At 44.2% G+C, this 22,093-nt stretch overlaps 2 long non-coding RNA genes across 2 annotated transcripts in view; one reads left to right on the top strand and one right to left on the bottom strand.

Moving 5' to 3' along the window:
* LOC142826937 (uncharacterized) overlaps nucleotides 1-15,720 on the bottom strand; it is a 36,345-nt gene extending 20,625 nt beyond the window's left edge. Inside the window, exon 1 of the long non-coding RNA XR_012901219.1 lies at nucleotides 15,493-15,720. This is a non-coding gene — a long non-coding RNA (uncharacterized LOC142826937). The remainder of the gene's footprint in view (nucleotides 1-15,492) is intronic.
* Nucleotides 2,478-22,093, top strand: part of LOC112545869 (uncharacterized) — a 289,154-nt gene continuing 269,538 nt past the window's right edge. The window contains exon 1 of the long non-coding RNA XR_012901218.1: nucleotides 2,478-2,942. This is a non-coding gene — a long non-coding RNA (uncharacterized LOC112545869). The remainder of the gene's footprint in view (nucleotides 2,943-22,093) is intronic.

Here is a 22,093-nt window from a genome sequence, read left to right on the forward strand (position 1 = left end):
AAATTCCAGCTGTCTCACTGCAGAAATGACATGCGGTGAAGGAAACTGACTAGTGTGCTGTGCAGAAAGAAAACAGGTTGTGTTATGAAGCGACTGTTGAACCAAAGGGGGATATTGAGTGTTTTACCTGAGTATGTATCTCATCATTAAATATCCAGGGCTAGAAACCAAGGCTGCACCCCTTAGAAAATAATCCTGGAAAGCAAACACAGATGCGTGCAAAGCTCCTGACTATTAGGCACAGAGAACAGCTATGGGCAGGAAGCTTATATGCTGTAGGTAGCCAGTTAATTCTCTTTCAGGTGATTTGGAAGGATACCATAAATTTGCACCCTCTTTTGTTACTTTATGGTGCACTAGGAAAACCTGAAAAAGGTTCTCTATTCATTCCCCTCCCCCCAATTAAATTAGATATAGCAGGAAAGTTAAGCTTGGCCTTCTCTGATTTTACTGAAGGATTTACTTCAGGGGTGGGCAATATTTTTTGATCAGGGGTCACTAAAGAATTTGATCAAGGCTGAACTCTTGCATAATATTAATGGAAGAGGTATGGGGTCTAGGATGGTGGTTGGGGGCAGAAATCCTAGATGGCTTCCAGTCAAAATCCTAGCAGGTCCCTTGGACAGGCTCCATGCCTGGCATGTGCCCTCACATCGCTCAAAGTGCCCAACTGTGGGGGGGCCACATAGTCTCTGCAGCTTTGTCCCCCTTGTGGGGGAAGGGGCTCTCAGTGCACTGCCTGCACCTCAAGGATGGCCCCAGCACATCCCCTTGGCTAGTTAACAGCCAATGGGAGCTGCAAGATTGTGCTAGGGGATGGGGACAGTGTGCAAACCCCCCCAGGGGTGTGTATCGTACTAAGAGTTGATGGCCTCTTCAGCCAGCCGTTTTAAGTTTACACTGAACCATATGTTACACAAATAAGCCCAAGTAACCGGGAAGGATGAACAGAAGAGAAGAGAAAGGCTCCTGCTGAGTCATGGGACAGTAGTTCACTGGATCCAGTGGTTTGTCAGGCCACGTTTTTCCAAATTGTGGAAGAAAACAAAATCCTCACTCTGCATTTAGTCAGCAGCAAGTCAGAGACAGTTTATTGTTTGAGCGATTGCAAGGGAAGACTGAGGCTTGGGGGGGGGGGGGGGAGAGTTCCCCTTCCTAGTCAGATCTTCAAATACAAAGAGAGAAAAGGCAATATATACACCTTCCCGTTACATACAACAACAGAAAAAAATGTCTCCTTACCCACACATTTCCCTTGAGAGGCTACCTTATCTCAAGGTCCATGCTGGAGTCAGCATTCCATCTTTATCTTATAGTGAGTGAAGCGGAGAGGAGAAAGCGTCTCTTACAACTCTCGCTCTCACGTTATTAGGCCTCTGAGGGTATGTCTACACTACCCTCCTAGTTCAAACTAGGGGGGGTAATGTAGTCATACGGAGTTGCAAATGAAGCCCGGGATTTGAATTTCCCGGGCTTCATTTGCATAAAGCCGGCCGGCGCCATTTTTAAATGCCAGCTAGGTCGGACCCAGTGCCGCGCGGCTACACGGGCTTCATTTGCAACTCCGTATGACTACATTACACCCCTTAGTTCGAACTAGGGGGGTAGTGTAGACATACCCAGAGTGAGCCTGACTCTTGCTCTGCTTTTAACAAGCCTAAGATGGCTGCATACAAATCCCTGCTTCCACACTCCCCCCTTTTGTGCTTTTAGCACAACTAACCCTACTAAACCTCTATATTAATTAGGCATTGTATTTCTGTTTTCAGATCGAGGGGATTGACCCGACAAGGTTTGTTTGATTGTAACGGCAATACATGATTAGTATGCACATGAAAACTATTTTTATTATTACATCTTCTACAACACAAGAAACTATTCCTAGAGCAAACAAAAACAATAAAATTATTACTATCCCCAATATAATTCTATGATAGGGTTGTTTCATAACCTTAGCTACATAACACGATATATCATAATTAGTACACAAGAAAGAAGTTCTATTGACTGCATGGAAAGCATGTTTCTCAATTTGATATATGTTTTGAAACACATGAATGTGACCTTGAAATTCAGAGATTCTCTGAACCTCTGTTAAGAGTGAAAGCAGATTTTGGAATCGGTCGGGTACTAAGGCAGACCAATTAAAGGGTATCCGGAACCTAAGGACTGTTTGTAAGACTTTGTCGGCAGGCCAATAGATGATCTACTGGAAGTCTCATGGAATGGGCATTAGGAAGATCTAACACCATAAGTGAAGAAGTTAAGTCTTTAACTGAGACCTCTTTCTCCAGAATGTTAATTAGTCATTGATGTAAAATGGCCTTTTAAATGCTTTTAACACTTTGCCTGGAATTCCAAATCCTTTCCCTTCCCTTCCCTTCCCTTCCCTTCATCTTTCCTCATAACTTGGGCTTGTTTGTGTCACGTACGGTTCAGCATATGTTATTCTTCCTCCTCTGCATCTGGTACACAGGGTATGAGTTGAACTCACAGGTACAGGGCTGATTCCTTTGTGTCCAGCCATGAGGTCTCAGTGTGCTTTAAGTCTTAAAAGTCCCTGGTTTAATCCTTATTCAGAATGGGCATGTGAGGCAGGATGGTCTAGTGGCATAGGTGGCGAGTTGTTTGGGCCCGTGGTGGTCAGGCTCTACCAATGTTAGGCCTGGTCTCTCCCCTGGCCCTGTCTGCTGGCCTCCGTGCACCTCCCCAAAGTGTCGCTCCCGACTTCCTGGCCTGAGAGACCTGATCTGAACCCTGCCCTTCCTGCAGCAAGCAGCCCTACTTAGAGTGTTCTCTCTTTCTGGCCACTGCCACTGCAGTTATAGGAAGCTGCCCTGGGCAGAAGGCTGATTGCTGCATCTGCTGAGCGAGGAGGCACATGACATTTCCCCTGCACTCCCAGGCAACTCCGAATGGAGTCCTTCCTGCCTGGAGCTTGGGTGAGTGTGTGTGATGCTGGGAGTGTGGGAAGGAGAGAAAAAGAGAAGAGAAGGGGAGAAGAAGGGGATGGGGGCCCTAATCCAATCCTCTCCACACCCCAAACCACTCACCTGCACCCTAGAGTCTATACCCCAACCCTCTGCTCTAGCCCTGAGCCTCTCCTACATCCCAAACCCCTCATCCCCAGAAGCAGAATCTTTACCTTCCCACAATCTTATAAGCAGGGGTGGGAACCTCAGGCCTGGGGGCTAGATGCGACCCCCCAGCTTGCCTGGATGTGGCCCCCAAGGCTCAGGACTCCCTCCACCACTGAGTAGCTCACACTTGTGTTCCAGCCCCCCACCAACCCCACCATGGGGCTGGAGCACACAAAATCTACTAGCCTGGGCTCCCCATGGCTTTGGTGTATGAGGGAATGTGAGGAGTGTCTTTCTCCTTCTCAGTCAGGGGCCATGTTTTGAGGCCTTGTTTTGTTTTGTTTTTTGACTTTTTTTTTTTGCTTCTCAATTGTGTGCAGCCCAGGACTAGTTTTTCTGGCCCCCAACCCAAAAAGGTATATGTGTGTGTGGGGTGTGTGCGCGCGCTCTGGGCACCACCAAAAATTATACAAATCTGCTGCCTCTGTCCAGTGGCACTAACCTGGGACTTAAGATCCTTGTTCTGCAGGAGACCACCTTGGTGATGGTGGGCAAGCCACTAATGTTTCTGTTCTCAGTTTATAAAATGGGAATAGTTTTACTTCCCTGCCTAAAAGGAGTGTTCTGTGGACAAACATTAAAAATGAGGAGGTGCTTAGATTCTCTAGGGGTGAGGGGACAAGAGCTTATAAAACAGCCTTGATAGACATTTTAGTTTTTGCTTTGAGCCCTTCTCTTATAAGCCATTAATAAACCCTTTACTAAATCACTTAGAATTTTCCAAAGCTTTCTCTTGGGGAAGCATAGATTCATACAAAGTATGGTGGGTTTTTAAAAAGCAAAACAAATCTTTGCACAGATACTGTACAATATGTGTTTTTAGCAGAGAAGATTACTCTTTATATCTTGTGGCAGGAAAGATACCAAGAACCCCACTTTCAGCCCCCCCCCCCAAATTGAAATCTTGAGACCTTCAGTTGATGTCATCTACTAAAGTTTAACTTCCTTCGAATTTTTTTTTCCTGTTAATTTCCCTCTTGCTATGTGTTTTCAGAGCAGGGAGAGAAGGATCTTGCCTGACTGTGCATCTTTCAATCAACTCCTTCCATGTGAGCACTGCTTGCAGAATGACAGCTCAGTAAAAAGCAACACAGACTAATGCACTTACAAAAGCATGTCACTGGTGACAAGCTGACATTTCTAGGAGAGACTGCCGGAGTGGATAAACTTGCTCAATGTTAATAGTTTTGCAAAACTGCACAGCCTAAAGAGAGGTTGCATGGAGCACAGTCGTTTCCAACCTTTTTTTTTCTTTTGCAGACCCTAAAAAGTTTCAGATGGAGGTGTGGGCAACTGAGGCACAGAATATAAAGGCCAGATTTTAAAGGCATTTAGGGGCTTAGCAATATTGGGGAATGTCTACACTATGGGACAAGTTAGAATTAAGATAGGCAACTTTAGCTACATTAATTGTACTTTAACTTGACACTTAGTGCTGTCCACACTGCAAGAAGTCGAAGGGAGAACACTCTACCTTCAACTTCCCTTACTCCTCATGGAAGCAGGACTACTGGCATCAACCAAAATGCCCCTCTCAGTTCAAATTAGCTGTCTTCACTAGACCTGCTAATTTGAACCCCGGAAGATCGACAGTGGCAGCTGCGATCTTCTCTGTAGTGTAGACACACCGTCAATGACTAGCGCTTTGTGGGATTTTTAAAATCATCTTGATGTCTGACTCCCATTTCCAAAATCCCACTGAGCTTCTATCTACATCCTCAGGACCCTTGATACTTGGCCCAAACTCTTCCTTGTTGACGTTGTGCCTATTAGTTCTTTTTCATCTTCAGGGGATGTGGAGAATGACTGAATGCAGTCTGCTTCACAACAGGCCTTAACAGTTCCCCCTCCGTCTCCTTTTCTGAAGACTAACAACGTAGCCAAAGTGTAGTATTTTAGCATTGGTATAAGAATGATGATTTGTTTATAAATTCTATATGCTTCTGTTTGCCCTGCCAGCTACCCTTCATGATCACACAGTGTTTGCTATAAGATATTGCTTCTTGTCTGCATTGCAAACCAAGTTGCGCAAGAGTTGCTTGTCATTTCTTTAGTAACTAATCCTTTTAAAAATGTAATCCTGTCTGAAACTCTCTGTAAAATTGTTTAACAGGAAATTCTATGTCAATTGTTTGGTGTGAAAGGAGAATGTGTGTGTAGTTCAGGATCAGTGTGAAAGCCCTCACAAATGCCCAAATGTCAAGTAGTTAGATCCTTGAAGTCCACCACGAAGAATCCATTTTGCTTGATGCTAGAATTAAATTAGAATTAATGAACCTTGGAACTACCATGCCCCGTTGTTTTATTATCTGACTTCTGAGGTCAGTGTTTTCTAATCTGTAATATTTTTTGTCACTTTCCTCTGCACCCTCCCTCATTTGTCCATATCTTTCCTGGGTTCCCTAAGTCCCAAGTGAATGCCATGCCCATTGGATCCTCATCTCTCTCATCCATTTAGCCTAAAACTGAAGTCAAAATTAATCCCATTTAAATGGAGTTAAAGCGGTGATTAATTGGACTCAAGGGTCTCGTTGTACAGTGCTCCCTCTAATTTTTCCCACCCCTGAGCAGAATTAATTTTCTTACATGCACCAATGTGGAGGTGGTGGTGTACATCACCTTCACATTGGAGCACATAACAAAATTCATGTGGCAGGGGTAGGGTCAAGGGCTCAGAGTGTGGGATGGAGTTCAGGATTGGAGCAGAGGTTTGGGGTGCAGGAGTGTGACGGCTGCAGCTGGGGGTGCAGGCTCCAGGGTTGAGGAGTTTGGAGTGCAGGAGGGGGCTTCATGTTTGAGGAGGGGCTTAAGGTTGGGGGGGAGTTCGTGTGCAGAAGTGGGGATAGTCTCTGGGCTGGGGGTATGGGCTTTGGAGTGGAACCAGGGATAAGAGCTTTGGTCTGCAGGACAATCTCTGGGCTTGGGAAGAAGAGGGACTCAAGATGGGACAGGGGTTGGAGCTCAGACTTACTTGGACAAGCTCCCTGTTATGGATGGTGAAGAGAGGCCTGCTTCTCCTTGCCATGGCAACTTGGTGCTGTGTCTGGTGGGGAGGGGCTCTTCTCCGTTGGCTGCAGCTGTTTCAGCGCTTGAAGAGAGAGATGTCTCCACACTGCAGCCCTGAGCCCCTGTGTGGGGCTTAATGGGAAGCTGCACAGCCACACAGTTGAGGGGGAACCTAGGTTGTCAGACAGAATTGCTAGTGAGTTCAGTGCAGGTTCTGCTGAGTAAAAACTTAAGAATTGGTTTCAGTAGTAAAGTTGCTGAAATTGATATTATTATTTAAAAACATCACTGTAAAATGACGACCCCTGTAAGGGCATGTCTACACTAGGAAATTATTTCAAAATAACTAAATTTGAAATAATAACTCCCCAAATAACAAAATCCCCGCTATGGGGGAGCCTCAAAATTAGTCCGAGGCAGGCTCCCTTAATGTGGACTTCCTACCTCAACTTAGGGCCCCAGAGGCATGGGGGAATAGTTACTTCGAATTACTCTGGGGAGTAGTTATTTCAAAATAGCAGCAGTGGAGCATCCACTCTACTGCTATTTTGAAATAACTATTTCAAAATACTTCAGGGGGTAGCGGAGTTAGTCTGTTACAGAAAAAAAACAACAAATGGTCTAGTAGCACTTTATAGACTAACACAACATGTAGATGGTATCATGAGCTTTTGTGGGTACAGCCCACTTCTTCGGGTGACTGGAGTATTCCCCGTGGAAAGCAGTACAGATTTCGAAATAACCAGGCTGCTATTTCAAAATAATGGGCTTAGTAGTGGGGATGCTCTGCTTATTATGTTGAAATAAGAGGGGTTATTTCAAAATAACTCCCTAGTATAGACCAGAACTAGTTCATGAGAGGTCCTGACTTAGTCACATCCTCTTCACACACAAGTCATTGCACCAGATTCTGATCCTGTTGGAACAAATCCGATCCTGATACCAATCTGACATAATTTCATAGATGTTAAAATTACTTTAAACTTACACCTGAGAAAACTCATCAAACTCTGTCCGGTAGGGTCAATTTCTGTACTAACTTACTCTGGTGTATTGGTACTTTTGATTTCCTTTATGTCTAATTATAAGAGCAAATGCTCCAGACAAGAGGTGCCAAACAGCCAGCCCATCATCTTTGTGGCCTTTACTTAAAAACCAAAGAATACGGCTACAATTTTCAAAATGAATTTTGGGCCCCCAACAGTCTGAATTCCAATGTTGAGCACCTACTCTCTGCTGGTCAGGTCTTTCTAAGATGCCTCAAGTCTGACAACTAAATTGACTCATCACTTATGCAGATCAGTGTGGGAGATACTGCACATTGAGGGTCGTACGTAGTCCAGTTCACTTTTAGGAACATAATGACAATGGCATTCAGCCTCCTCTCTATGGAATGTGCCACCCCTGCATTGCACATATAGACTCACTTTCAGAAAGAGTTAGAAACCTCAAGTCCATTGACATTCAATGAGAGTTGGCACCTCTCTCACTAAATCCCTCTTGAAAATCTGAGTCATAAAAAGCAGAGTAAGAAAAAAAAATCATTGCCTTCTAGTCCTTTGTGTATGACATTCCAGCTGAGCGTAATCCCATGAGACCACCCACTGCTTGGTGGGGGCGATGCCCTGTGGGCCATTGAATGCTGCCATTTGAATTTTCCTGGAGCATCTCATTTGCAGAAACGCCTCTGTTTGAATAGCTTTGTGCTGAGCTGTGATCATGGGCAGCCGGTTGGCTAGCTGCAAAGCACTCACCTTTGTATTACCTGTGCTGGTATTCCAAGCATAAATCATGTCAGAACAGGAACTAAAGGCCTCTCTGGGAAGGGTTGGTTTTTTTAACACTGTAGGGTGCCCTTGTGTTACTTTATTTCTCAATGTCTTTAAGTTGCTCCCTATAGTTATGAAGTGCATCTGATAAAGTGGGTCTTTGCCCACGGAAGCTTATGCTCCAATACATCTGTTAGTCTATAAGGTGCCACAGGACTCCTATATTTGTAAAGCCTATGAGCTAACTAGACAGGTGGTGAGCTGACCTGGCTGTTTATTTTGCCTTTTCACACAGTCTATCTAGGAAAGAAGATGCTTTAATTATGATCAGCCCATCTTTCCCATTGCCACCCTCCATTTGTTTGGTTAGCCCTGATTGCTAGCCCTGTTCCTCAAACAGCATGTAAGTCAGCGCTAGCCTGCAGCCCTTTTCTTTGTGGCCCAAGGTTTGGGTTTATGCAGGGCTGAACATGCGGCCCGTGGGTGGGATCCTTTGAACATGGCCCCCTCTGGGAACATGCTCCACAACGGCGAGGCATCTCCCAGGCTGGGTCAGCATTGAAAGACGCAAATAGACGGGCTGGCTGGAACAGACAGGTACAGAGTATCTGTGTTTCTAGCCCCCAGGGAGCAGATGCCAGGAACCCCAGGGCATTGTGGAAAGTGCTTTGTGTTCATGCCCGTCAGTGTGAAAGATGCTATTTGTATATATTTGCATAATATTTGCATTTATATGCAACCACACTTAAGGTGTGGGCATAGACATGTGCTGTGGTTATCATTGTGGCCCTCGGGGCTTCCTAAGTTGAGTAGTCCTAATGTGAGTGCTTTGGGTCAGGGGCTGTCCTTTGCTGTGGGCTTCATCATGAGCCGGCCTGTTTGCTTGCATGGAGAGGTAATGGGGTGTAAGACATGGGGTACTTGCATCCCAGGGAAAACAGTCTTCCTGGCAAGGAATTTCTGACAAGCAACTACTACCCTTCCTATGCAAGTGGCAGGAGGTGGGTAGAAGGGAGTAAGTGGAATCCGTTCTCTTCTTCATGCACCTGCTAGCTCAGGGGTGGAGGTAAGTGGCACTGGCCATTTTCTTGGCACATTAAGGCAGGAAAGGAGCAAGGGGGAATCAGGGAACAAACAAAGCCACAGTACAATCCCTGCTCTTTTTCTTAGGCAATGCAACTGCACTCTGCCCCTTCCTCAGGGCAGATTGCAAAGCATCGGTCTATTCCTATCTGGCCTTGATTCTGCAATGATCCCTGCCCCAAATGACTTGCTGTCTGTGTCAGGGACTTGTAACCCCAGATATTTGGCATGGTATATCCAGTTACTGCCAGCAAGTGGACAATTGTGGGTTTTAGTGCTCAATGGCAAAACTGGGAATCTGACATCCTGTTGGCACATCTTTGCCTTTCAGCTTGTTGACACTTCTCATAAAACCTCAGTAAAACAAAGGAAGCAAAAATGAAACCTGCTGGCTAAAACATATCAAAGAGAATCTGGCAGCAGCACAAACCCAGCAAGTACAAAGAAGGTGATCCATTCCCTGCCTCCTTCAGAGAGGAGCTGTGTGGAAAAGGGGTGTCCTTCGTTTTCAAGTGCTCTAGCTGGACTGTTTGCATGTAAAAAGTGCTTGAGTTCAAGTTAGCATGGGTGCGTCTTTGGGAGAGAAGGCATTGCAATAAATCCTGAAGGAGTAATCATCATAATTGAATGAAGTGCATAGCGTTTGTAAAAAAAAAAAAATTGCTTCCTAGAATTTAAAGGAATTTTCTCTATACAGAATCACTATTATACAGATAGGGAAACCTGAGGAACCGGTGGCCAATGCCTTGCCAAAGGCAGGAACAAAACCAAGCTTAGATCAAGTACTTCATTGATCTCCACTGAGGTCAATGAGAGTTTTTCCATTGACTTCCACGGAAACAGAATTAGTGCCCTAACGTTGCTAGTTAATGATTTTCATGTGATGTTGCTCCTCTGCGATTCTCAGTGAAAAGCATTGACAGCTTGTTACATCCAGGTCTCAATATGCTAGCAAGCAGTGTCCAGAAGGTAGGGAGAAAGGCTGTGGCTAAGGTCTAAATAAGCCAAGAAATCTAAATTCAATGCCCTGATCTGGCATAGGTGTCTGAGGTGGCCTCAGGTAAGTCACTTGACCCACACTTATCCAAATTTTGCTGATAGGGAAAGAGAATAATAGTTTTCTATAGAAGATATTGTCTGTTTTCTATAGAAGATATTGTCTGTGTGGGATTGTGTCTCCCAGACCTTATCTCTGCAGTGGAACTTTTCAAGTCTTTGGATCATTGAGGGCAGTGATAGTAACACAGAGTGCAAACTGGGCTCCTTATCTGCTGTTGAAATAAGAGGGGTTTTCTTCTGAATGTTCTAATCTAGTGTGTTTCTCCTTGGACTGTGTTCAGGAAATTCCCTGCAGGAAATGACCTCATCATCATCTCTTCTGGATACTAGCAAGGCTTCATACATCATGGATCTTTCCAATTTCTTAACTTTATCTTTCAGTCTGGGAAGCCTCCATTTTTCAGGCCGTTGCCATGGCCACCTCTGTGGTGCTGTATGGAGCTTGCTTTTCCTTGGTGCTCTGGTTCATGTTTTCTTGGCTTTTGGCATCTATCTCAGCACTCCAGGGCACTGAATCCGAATGGAAATGATTTTGAAAGTTTAGGGAAAAAATTGCCTAACTCTTCATTAATTTGTGTCTTTGCACCTCTGTTCAGCTTGGCTCCAGCTCAGACGAGATGTGGAAGAGCTGAAATACCCCAAGGTCATCTGAAGAAGTGGGCTGTTCCCACGAAAGCTTATGATACCATCTACATGTTTTGTTAGTCTATAAAGTGCTACCAGACCATTTGTTGTTTTTTTCTGTAACAGATTAACTTGGCTTTCCCCTGAAGCTCCATGAGCTTTTTAGCCTAATTTTTATGACCCCAAAGGAATACACCCATTTTGGAGGAACATCCCTGGTTTTAGGTGTTGTTCTGGATCAAGCTTCTGAAGCTACTCACTCGCTTGTTACTAAGTGGGATATACGCCAACACTGAACCACCTATTATACTCTTATCTTTAGCTTGTCCAGCACTTAATACAGTGGGGCTCTTGTTTAGCCAGTAGGTGCTACCACAAAACAAAGGTGGTTCAAAGGACCTGATGCTGCATCCATTTTAGTCAATGTTAACACTTCCATTAACTGGAGTACACGGTGCAGCTACAGGAAATCAATTTGCTGGAAGGGTCAATAGTGAATATTTACCATGCTATTGACTTTGAACAAAGTCTGTAAAGCTCTGGGCAAGATGCTGCTTGCAATCTATTAGAAAAGTTGGCTTTTAAAAAATGATCTCTCTTTTTCTCATTTTATGCAAAACTCTTATCTCTGAACCAATCATGCTTTCACCATGAGAGAGAAGGAGGGGACATTCTTACGGAAAAGAAACCATTCTTTTCACTAGTAGTCATCTTGACTTCACCACTTTCCCAGGAATTATGAACTTCCTGACTCAACACTTCTACATTCCGAGCTTTCCTTTGCAATCTTAGTATTTATTAAGTATAAAACTCTCACGATATTCTACTTGGCACTTAAAAATTACTTGCTGCAAGTGAATGAGCAAATAGAAGGTAGAAGATAATCAGAGTTAATTTTTGCCTAGTATTCATTGAGTGTGCAGCAAGATTTTATTTTAGTATATCAAGCCCTAAACGGGACTAGAAATTTGAAGGAACCACAACTGAGCATGGCAAGTTTGGAATAAAAGCCTGGAATTCTCCCCTGCATCCTGAGCCAGGTTCTAATCTTACACTAACTCCATTTTCTTCAGCTAGTTATGCAATAGTCTGACAGCTGAATATGGTTCATGACATCCGCTAGTCTTCAGTACTCTAGCCAAATTTGCTTCCCATTTGAGTGATGGCTTTTTGTACAGTTGCCTTGTTTATTGCCCAGTACCCGAAGAAAGGAAGTGTGCAGGGTTGTGTGGTTCAGTCCCTAAGTAACTAAGTTATCTGGCTTTGTTTTTGTGTGTAGTAATTCCTGTTCTGCAGTTATATTTTGTTAGGAACCCAGAGGTCTTTGGGCATCAATTATAAAAACTCCAACTTACTCCCTGTACAGTGGGCCAATATAAAACTGGTTAGCTCTCCATCTCTGTCCTCACAATGGATGGAATTCATCCTGGTGCAAAGAGCCAGCACAAGTCTCTATTTTTATATGAATGGGAAGTAACTGGGGTTTAAGTCTCTTGCTGACACAGGGTGAATTCCAGAAGTGTCTTCCTACCATCATCTGTTGGCCAGCAAGTCAGACCTGATTAAGCCCCCCCAGAGTGTGCAGACTTCTGAGGTCATCCTGAACTCTTAAACTAGTCCGGAGAGACAGCTTCTTAGTTAGTGTCAGATAGCAGTGACACAAGGGGAGCAGTACTGATTTACACCGGCTGAGGATCTAGCCCCCAAACTCTGCATCTACAGAGTGTAATAAGATCAGAGCACTCTTTGGAAATTGTAGCCAGCAGAGGCTGTGAGTACTGTCCTAATAACAGGAGCATGAACGTTTCATGGGTTATGGCTAGCTATTGTTAATGCAGTGCAAAAAATTATAAAATCAGTAAACTCAGATGAGGTTGAATGTCAAAGTAAATTAATTTTAACTTGAAATGTGGGAGAGCTGAAAAACTACATTTCCCCTATTAATTAAACCAGTTTACAATTTAACCTCTTATGTGAACACGTGTAAAACAATTCCTTTCCTCTAAATATAACCCACCCAACCCACAGATTTCTGTCTTGGAGTGCTTTTGGGTAAGTCCACAGATTAGAGTGGAGGAGGAATTGCACACAATAGTAAGCTCAAAATAATACTGCTCCGGTAAGAACGTCACATGGTGCAGCTATCACTCAAACCACATCACATACACCTTTAGATACGTGTCGGAAGAAGGAACACTCATAAACAGCATCGCTGATGTAGGCCAGTTCATCTGAGGACTCTGCACTTGATTCTGATCTCAGTTGACGCCGGTGTAAAACAGTCGTAACTGTTCTATTGAAATCAACACATCTACCACAGTAGATCTGGGAAAAGTGAGAGGAGAATCAGGCCCTGATCACTTAAATTATGTAAAAAAAACCTGTATCTGAAACATTGTGACAGGAAACCAAGAGTGTGTAGGCACATTTCTGTGGTTCAGAAAGAACAAAGCCTTAGAAGATTCATCAGAAAATTAGCACAGGAAAGAGGGTTGCAGTGGGTTCAAAGCCTTTCAGAAAAAAATAGAGTTCTGTTCTCTTACCACAATTTTCACTACAAGAGTGGGGGCATGGCGAGAAAGGGACTAACCTCTTCCCGGCTTTTATTTCTCATAATTTGTGCCATGGGAATCTTTTTGTCACACTGGCGGTGGCTGACTTTCCAATACGGAAGATGTCAATCCTTGCAAAGCTGCATCACTACTGGGGTACTCTTGGAAATTCTGCTCATTTTCTGGAAATAAATGTTAGCTCCCTCCGCCCACAATTTAGGGTTTTAAATAGCACCCACAGCTTATCAAAAATCTCTCCTCCATTTAGGAAAAGAGAGAGGACTATTTTTGAGCAAAGAAAACACTCCTACAGTAGAAAAGTGGTAAGAGTACAATTCTGGTTAGAGGGGCATGTTATTAATCACTTTTTCTAGCTGTTTTTAACTTGCCATAATAAAGACTCTTTGGGCTGATGTTTCTTAGGCTCATTCTCACTGCCTGGTGAATTTTGTTGCTATAAAAGACTTTGAGAGAATATCTTGGGTGATCAAGTACAACAGGATGAAGAATTGCTAGAGGGTAGAACTAGTTTAAGAAAAAAGCAAAGTGTTAAATTTAAAAAACGCACCAGGCTTTTTTTTTTAAATTTGAAAATTTAAAAAAATAAAAAATGAGCAGCTTCATAACGTGTTGAAAAACCTTTAAAAGTCACACATTTGGCCCCAATTCTTCAGTGTGTTTTTATTTTAAAAACAAATTGGTGCAGGGACTGTAGGCTAATTCCACCCAGTGGAATCCTTGGCCTTGAGTTAGATGCCCAGACTCCCTAGACTTTGCATGAGGAGCAATAGGCACCTAAAAAGGGACCACAAGGCCAGCACCCTGAGAGGTCTCTACCTAAACTAGCCAGCCAGAAATGTTGAAGAGAGTGCTATGGCTTAAGTCCCCTCTGAGGAAGTCTGGTACCTCTTTCCTGCGCAGAAAGAGACATATATCTATACTTGGGATTCACACCTGTCAGCCCTTTCCAGCAGTTCAGCTCATAAGCTGGTTCTTGCAGGAAATGTGGTATCACAAGCCTCACTCCACACACAGTGGCTGAGGGAGGGTGGGAGCAGCCTTCCTTCTAACCTTTAGCCTTATGGTTAGGGCATGGGCCTAGAAGCTCAGATCTATTCTCCACATCAGAGGGCAGGGGAAGGTGAACTGACATGGCCCACGTCCTAGGTGAGCACCCTAACCACTGAGCGAAGGGATACCAGACTGCCCTGAGCCATTTTGTGGGTGATGAGGTGTGCTCTGAGGATGCCTCCCAGATTGGGTTCTGCAGGTGAGATAAGTGTCTGTGTTGGAGGGAGGAGAGGATGCCTTGTTTGAAGAGCCTGTGGTGCATTAGGCCTGAGAGAGGTGCTGGCTGTCAGGACTGAGGGGGCAGGGGACATCCCCAATGGCAGGAGCCTAAGAACATGGAAATCAAGGTGACTGAGGTTACATAGTACTGAGCAAGGTTTATGAGGATCTTAACAGTATCTAAATTCAACATTGAGGCATCTAAAATGGCAGTGTAGGTGTTCAAGTCCTCTTGTGTATCCGGGCTAGTCTTCTACTATGTGTTTGCACGGCACCTAATATGATGGGGCCCTGATTTTGCTTAGAGTCTCTTCTAAGCACTAGAGCATCGATGGGCAACCTAGGCTAGTAAGTGGGCTCCATGAGCATCCCTCCTTCATCTCAGTGGGCTTGCAAGACTGTCAGAACGAAGAGGCTCTCCTGGGACAGGGTAGTTTTGCTACCTGCGCTTGCGTACCTAGAATTTGCGGGGTGTGCTGATGGAACCGTAGCAGCACTTTGGATGGAGAGGGCCACACAGTCAATGTTGTTGTGCAATCAGCATGGACCTCACTTCACATGCCCTGGCTTGTACGTGTCAATTTAGTAATACCAGCCGGAAAAAAATTACTCAGACAGAAACCAGCAGAATCTGGCAACCCTGTGCATGGGCAAAAGTAAACAATGTGTCTAGTAGCCCAGACATAGAGCCCCTTTGGCCCTCCGGCCACAGGTTGTCCACCACTGCACTAGAGTAATACAGGAATATGGGGGGAGGAGGCATGGGTATTTTAATTGTCCTATAGAATGTAATAGAAATTTCATCCCATATACAGAAGTTAATTAGATGGATCATAAAACCTGTAGAAAAGATACAATTCACTATCCAGTTCTGTTGTTTCCAGTGTAATTTCTACCAAGCCCTTTTTTATTGCTATATAGGCTGATTTCTTGATAACTACTTTAAGACTTTTCTTTAAGGCAACTCACCTGACTTGTTATTCTCAGGAAAGGATTTGCAAAGACTCCCCGAGTATCCAAATCTTTCAAACAAACTTGGGTCCAGTGTTCTGCAAATTCCAGTCAGTATAAGGGTTAGTATCAATGCCACTGGTGAAATCCTGGCCCTATTGAAATAAATGACAAAACTCTCAATGGCTTCAGTGAAGTAAGATTTCACCCCAGAGTTTGATTATTGATTTTTCTAAGTTTCATTGAACCTGCAGCTCAAAGTGAAGTCCTGTGAGAATTACCTATGCAAATAAAAATCTAAAAATATTTTTATGATGTTCTGCGAACTGAAACAGCTGGGTTTCATATTTCTCTGGTTTTAAGCTATGAAGCAAGGGGAGAAAAGAAGCTTTGGACCAATTAAGATTTTTTTCTTGTGTATTCTTTGTACCACAATCACTCAATCAAAATCTCAATCTGCATCTTCAGAACTTGCACGGATATTTACTAGGGTTGTCTAGATGATGATGATGATTCCATTTTGCAGCAGCTTTTGAGTTTTTAAAGTTGGTTTCTCATTTCAATGTTTAGCAAACTTCTGAACATTTTCACAGAACAGTTGTGTCAATGTCCATTTTCAGTTCAGAAAGCTCTGATGACCAGAAACCTCTGGACCATGTCTCCACCTTGATGAATACTTAGTTGAACCAATACATCTCTGCAAATGTTTTGACCCGATGAAACAGTATAGATGGATGAGGTTTCATTTCACTGAAGGCAACTAATTTTAGTGTACCCTAATCCTCAAAGAGATCTAGAGTTTCTGCTGCCACATTGGAAAAAATTCTGTTTGTATGAAGTTATGGGTAGGATATGATTTTTCTATTGGCTCTATAACAATTTGGGGAGGCGTAAAGGCCCAGAATATGATAACTTCACACTGCTATGCACTGGGAATGGTGCAGGGATATGCAGGCCCATCCTTACCCATATGCAGAATATGGAACTGGACAGGGCACCCAACATTTTGGGGCACCACTGGGTGTTAATGTCCACTAACTTGCCTCTTCCTATCCCTGTTCTGTGGCTCTGCTTCCTCTGGAGAGGATCTAGTTAGCTTAAAAGTGACAAAGCCTGCCAGACCTATGAGCAAAACATCAAACCCGTGAAAGAGCCATTCAAGTGGTAATGAAGCCATTTAACAGGCATTTGCCAACCCCAGGTAAATGCTATGAATTTCTGAATTTGCTGTTTCAGAGGGGTAGCCTTACTGTTAGTTGCAGGGTTTCCCAACCTATGGTTTAGGACCCAAATATGGGTCGCTATTACATTTCAAAAGGGTCACCAAGTGTCTCCCAGGTGGCTCTGTCCCCCCTCTTTCCCCCGTTTTTTAATTGCCTTGGGTCACCAAGTCTTCCTGAACTGTCAAAATGGGTCCCCATCTGGAAAAGGTTGGAAACTGCTGGTTCTACATTGCTTTACAATATTTCGTTAGTTCTTTTTTGCTTAAGAGTATAAAGTCACAACATTAAAAACCATCATCCCTCTCCCCCACTCCTGGGCTGCCATTGGACATAGGGGAGCCAGTTTAATAGGACTGTGTTGGGCCCCATAAATCCTAAGGATGGCCCTGGAGATATGCACCACCCGAGCATGTGCTCTTGTGCCTCAACCCATTTCCTTAGGACTGGTGCCGACTGCTCTTCTGTTGGCTTCTGGCCAGCTGCATGGGCTGGTGAAGAAGGTGAGGCAAGGCTGTGGCTCTGCCTCTCTTTACCTTCCTTTTGTGAACACTTGCAGCTCCAGGGCTGCTAGTCCCTAGATACTCTAGAGCTGTGGCTGTACTTGACCATTGGTTAGGCAACACAAGGGAAGGGCTCCATGCACCCTTCCCATATGCTTGCACTGTCACAAGAGGCAGAGACAATCTGCAGAGCATGGCATTCTGGAATGCACTGCAAGCTGCTCAAGATGGACCAGGTGGGTGAAGCTTCAGAGGGGTAGCCAAGTTAGTCGGTAATTGGAAAAACTTAAAAAACCCAAACAAATAGTTTAGCAGCGCCTTAAAGACTAACAAAACATCTAGATGGCATCATGAGCTTTCCAGCTATCCAGGGGATCCAGTATGAAAAGAACTGGTGGGGGGAAAGCAGAAATCTGAAAAAAAACCCAAAATCATATAAGGCTAAATTTCATTTTATTTTCATCAGGGTTTTTTTTTTAAAGATTTTGTATTGGTTTTAATAGGAAAATCAGAACCTCCAAAAGCAATATTATTTCACCTTTTTATAAAAATTTGAATTTTTGGCAAATGGGATTGATTTATTTCTCAATGACCACTTCCCGTCAAAAGCATTTTGACAGAATTTTCAACCAGCTATGAACATAACCGTGACCATTCCTAACCCTCCCCTTATCCTACCCTGGAGCCTCTTCCTCTTAAAGCCCCTTCCCCACAAGATTTGTACAGAGAACTCCCTTTGCCACAAGAGCTGAAGTCTCTAAAATACAAGATTTACTGATCCAAGGAAAATCTGTGGAATATCCTGATTTTTCATTTGTGGGTTCTCTGTTAGGGCAAAGAGTTTAACCTGGAAATGTCTTTTGGGTAAACATTTTCAGAGGGTTAAATTTACTATGTTCACGTGAAAACAGAAATATTGTTGAAAAATTAAATGTCACAAAATACAATAGTCGAGAACAAAGTGACCAAAACTTTAATGGTATGGTAGATCTTCTCTCAGGCTAACTTTATTATGGTAACTCTTCTACGCCTCCCACTGACATTAGGGCCCAGCTGTGGGAGGTGAGGTACAAACAGATATAGAGAGACAACCCCTGACATAAAGAGTTTACACAAAGTGTGGCAAAAGAAGAATATCTCCAATTTACAGATGGAGAATTGAGGCTCAGAAAGAGGAAATTTTGGTTTGTCTAAAATATGAGCTGAACTTTAAGCATATAACTGGGGTGGTTGGTCATATGTAAGAGATACTTCTAGCTCAGGCAGAAGTTGTAGTCTTGAAGGGAGAAATCATGGGTGAAACTCTATGACCTATGTTATGCAGGATGTCAAACTAGAGGATCCTACTGGCCCCTTTTGGTTTTTAAAATTTATGCTTAAAATTAGGGCTTATCTTTGCTACTAGCTGGAGCGATAGGGGCAGTAATCGATCCAGCGGGGGTCAATTTACTGAGTCTAGCATAGACACGATAAATTGACCACCGATCACTCTCCTGTGGACTCCAGCACTCCTCCTCAATGAGAAGTAAAAGGGGAGTTGACAGGAGAATGTCTCCTGTTGACACTCCATAGCAACGACACTGTGGAAGATCAATCTAAGTACGTCAACTTCAGCTATGTGAATAGCTAAGTTAATTTAAATAGTTAGGTCAGTCTCCCTCCATTAACGTAGGCCTGACCTTAGTTATTTTGCCCAATTAGGATATAAGGGTATGTCTACACTACAGCACTAATTCGAACTAACTTAATTCGAATTAGTTAATTTGAACTAAGCTAATTCGAACTAGTGCATCTAGACCTAAAAACTAGTTCGAATTAGCATTTTGCTAATTCGAACTAGCATGTCCACATTGAGTGGACCCTGAACCGAGGTTAAGGATGGCCAGAAGCAGTGCCGGCAGGGCATCAGATTAGGACTTAGAGTGTGGAGCTGCTGTCTCAGGCTAGCCGAGGGCTGTGCTTAAAGGGACCCGACCCCCACCCCGGACAGACAGTTCTCAGGGGTTCCCCGCTTGCAAAGCAGTCCTGTCTTGGAGTGCCCTGAGTGCCCACACTTGGCACATCACAGCACTCGGCCATCAGCCTGGCTGCACTTGCCGCAGGCTGACATCTGGGGGGAGGCACTCGGGGGGCTGCAGGAGAGTTTCCACCCCAGGGAGCCCGCAGAGCCACCCCAGTCCTCCCCATCGGGGGCTCGTGCCCCATTCCTCCCCCACCTCCTTCCATTTACCCCTCCCTAGCGCCCTTCCTGATGTACAAAATAAAGGACACGTGTGTTCAAAAATAGAAACTCTCTTTATTGAACAAAACTCGGGGAGACTGGGAAAAGGAGGTGGGAGAGGGGAAGAGAGAGGGTGGGAGAGGGGAGGGCAATTAAAATGATCAGGGGTTTGGAACAGGTCCCATATGAAGAGAGGATAAAGAGACTGGGACTTTTCAGCTTAGAAAAGAGGAGACTGAGGGGGGATATGATAGAGGTCTATAAAAGCATGAGTGGTGTGGAGAGGGTGCATAAAGAAAAGTTCTTCATTATTTCCCATAATAGAAGGACTAAAGGACACCAAATGAAATGAATAGGTAGGAGGCTTCAAACTAACAACAGAAAGTTCTTCTTCACAAAGCAAATAGTCAACCTGTGGAACTCCTTGTTGCAGGAGGCTGTGAAGGCTAGAACTATAACAGAGTTTAAAGAGAAGTGAGATAAAGTCATGGAGGTTGGGTCCATGGAGTGGTATTAGCCAGGGGGTAGAAATGGTGTCCCTGGCCTCTGTTTGTGGAAGGCTAGAGATGGATGGCACGAGACAAATGGCTTGGTCATTGTCTTCGGTCCATCCCCTCCAGGGTACCTAGTGTTGGCCACTGTCGGCAGACAGACTACTGGGCTAGATGGACCTTTGGTCTGACCCAGTACGACCGTTCTAAGCTCAGGGCTCAGGGTCGAGGGTCTCAGTGGACCACCTTGATTTTCATGCAAACCTGCTCCTGGGTGGCCAGGCTGGCAGCTATCCTGCCCTAGACGGCCACTTTCCTGTGTCTAGTGCGGAGGTCGTGGATGAGGTCCACGATCTCTGCACTAAACCAGGCGGGCGCCCACCTCTTGCGGACCTGGGCAGGCTCCCGGGAGCTGCCAGCCTGGTCCCAGGAAGAGGGGGAGGACTGGGTCGCAGCGGGTGGCTGGTTCGTGCTGTGCCAGGTGCAGGGTCTGCTGGCTGGGTGCTGGCAGGCTTGCATCTGGCACGGGCACCGTAGCCAGCCCGTGCCCCTTTAAGGGCTCCGGGGCCGGGAGGGGGGCAGAAGAGTTTCCCTGGTGGTGCCCAGAGTGGCCACCAGGGAAAGCTGGGGAGGTCTAGCCTCCCACTAGTTCGAATTAAGGGGCTACACACCCCTTAATTCGAACTAGGTGTTAGTCCTCGTAGAATGAGGTTTACCTAGTTCGAATTAAGCGCTCTGCTAGTTTGAATTAAGTTTGAACTAGCGGTTCGCGTGTGTAGCGTCTGTTAGTTCGAATTAACTTTGTAGTGTAGACATACCCTAAGTGACTAGCCCAGTGCCACACAAGACTGGCAGAACCAGGAATTGAACCTTGATTTTCTGTAGTGACCTAATGCAAGGTCATCAATCCCCTCAAAACTGCTATTTTTTGTTTGACCATATGGCCAGTGCATACAGACGGTAAGCGTTAGGATGTTAAGATTTATCAATTTCCCATCTAAACTCTGAGTACAGAACTGGTTGACTATTACAAATTCTGAAACCGCTCCTATGAGGCACTGCTGCAACTCCAGAGGACAGATTAATGTTGAAATGTCCCAAACTGAAATATTTCACTTAGATTCTTCCAATGGAAAATTTAAAAACTTCCAGCAAAAATCAACATTTTCCCATGGAAAATTCTTGAATTTGTAGAAATTGTATTTTCTGTCAATTTTTTCCCAATCAAGCATTCCTGATCCCAAAAGGGAATGGCTACTACTCATCACTGCTTTTGCAAATTTAAAATATTAACCAATCTCTATAAGAATTGGTACTTCCATAGTTTGTTCCAGACAAGGAACTCAAAACATTTCACACTAAGTAATTAATCCCTCACTGGATCACTTTAAGTCAGGCAACTCTTAGTTACATGGGTGAAATGAACACACAAAGTGGGTAATTTACACAAGGTCAGCACCACAGGCAGGAATTCAGTTCTGATTCCAAGTCATGTGCATTTAACAATTAGGTTTTTATTATACTTTTATCACTTTCCAGCAGTTTATTCTCTCTTTCTGCTTTCTAAAGATCCACCACTGACCACTTCCACAGTGGGGCTTTGTTTTGACTCCTGTTGGTGTCCCACTCACCATATTGCAAACCTAACTTTGCCAGTGATCCTCTAGTCAATGGAGTAAATGACCTATTGTCATAGCATGTGTGCATATGTTTTTCTCCCCCATGCTTCATTTGGCATATATTAGTCATCAATCATGAGTGGTAATTTCCATGCTGTAGTTAGTATTTTAATGTCATCTGACACCTCGAGGAACGTGGGAATGGTTCTGATTTGCAACACCTGAGCTCCAAGGACACTTCTTTGCATTTTTAAGAGTAGCTCTGTTTTTGGCTGCAACACTGCCAGCAAAAGTGCTGACATGAACATTGCAATTTGCGGGCTAATGAAGTAGGAAATAATTGTTGGGTGACATAAATGAATTAGCAGTTGCAGCATCTTGAAGGTGGCCCATGTATTCCTAGGATTTTAATCTGCCTAGGGAGACCTTCAAGAATAAGCATTAATTTTTAAAATGAGGTGGCAGTATGCAAAGCACTTGCAGTATTTCCAAGCAGTTTTCCTTTAAGGTAACTGACTTTTTATTGCAATTGAACATCTCTCAGGCTATGTCTAGACTGCAGGCT

The sequence above is a fragment of the Pelodiscus sinensis genome, chromosome 2 (genome assembly GCF_049634645.1).
Source record: "Pelodiscus sinensis isolate JC-2024 chromosome 2, ASM4963464v1, whole genome shotgun sequence".
Lineage (NCBI taxonomy): Eukaryota > Metazoa > Chordata > Testudines > Trionychidae > Pelodiscus > Pelodiscus sinensis.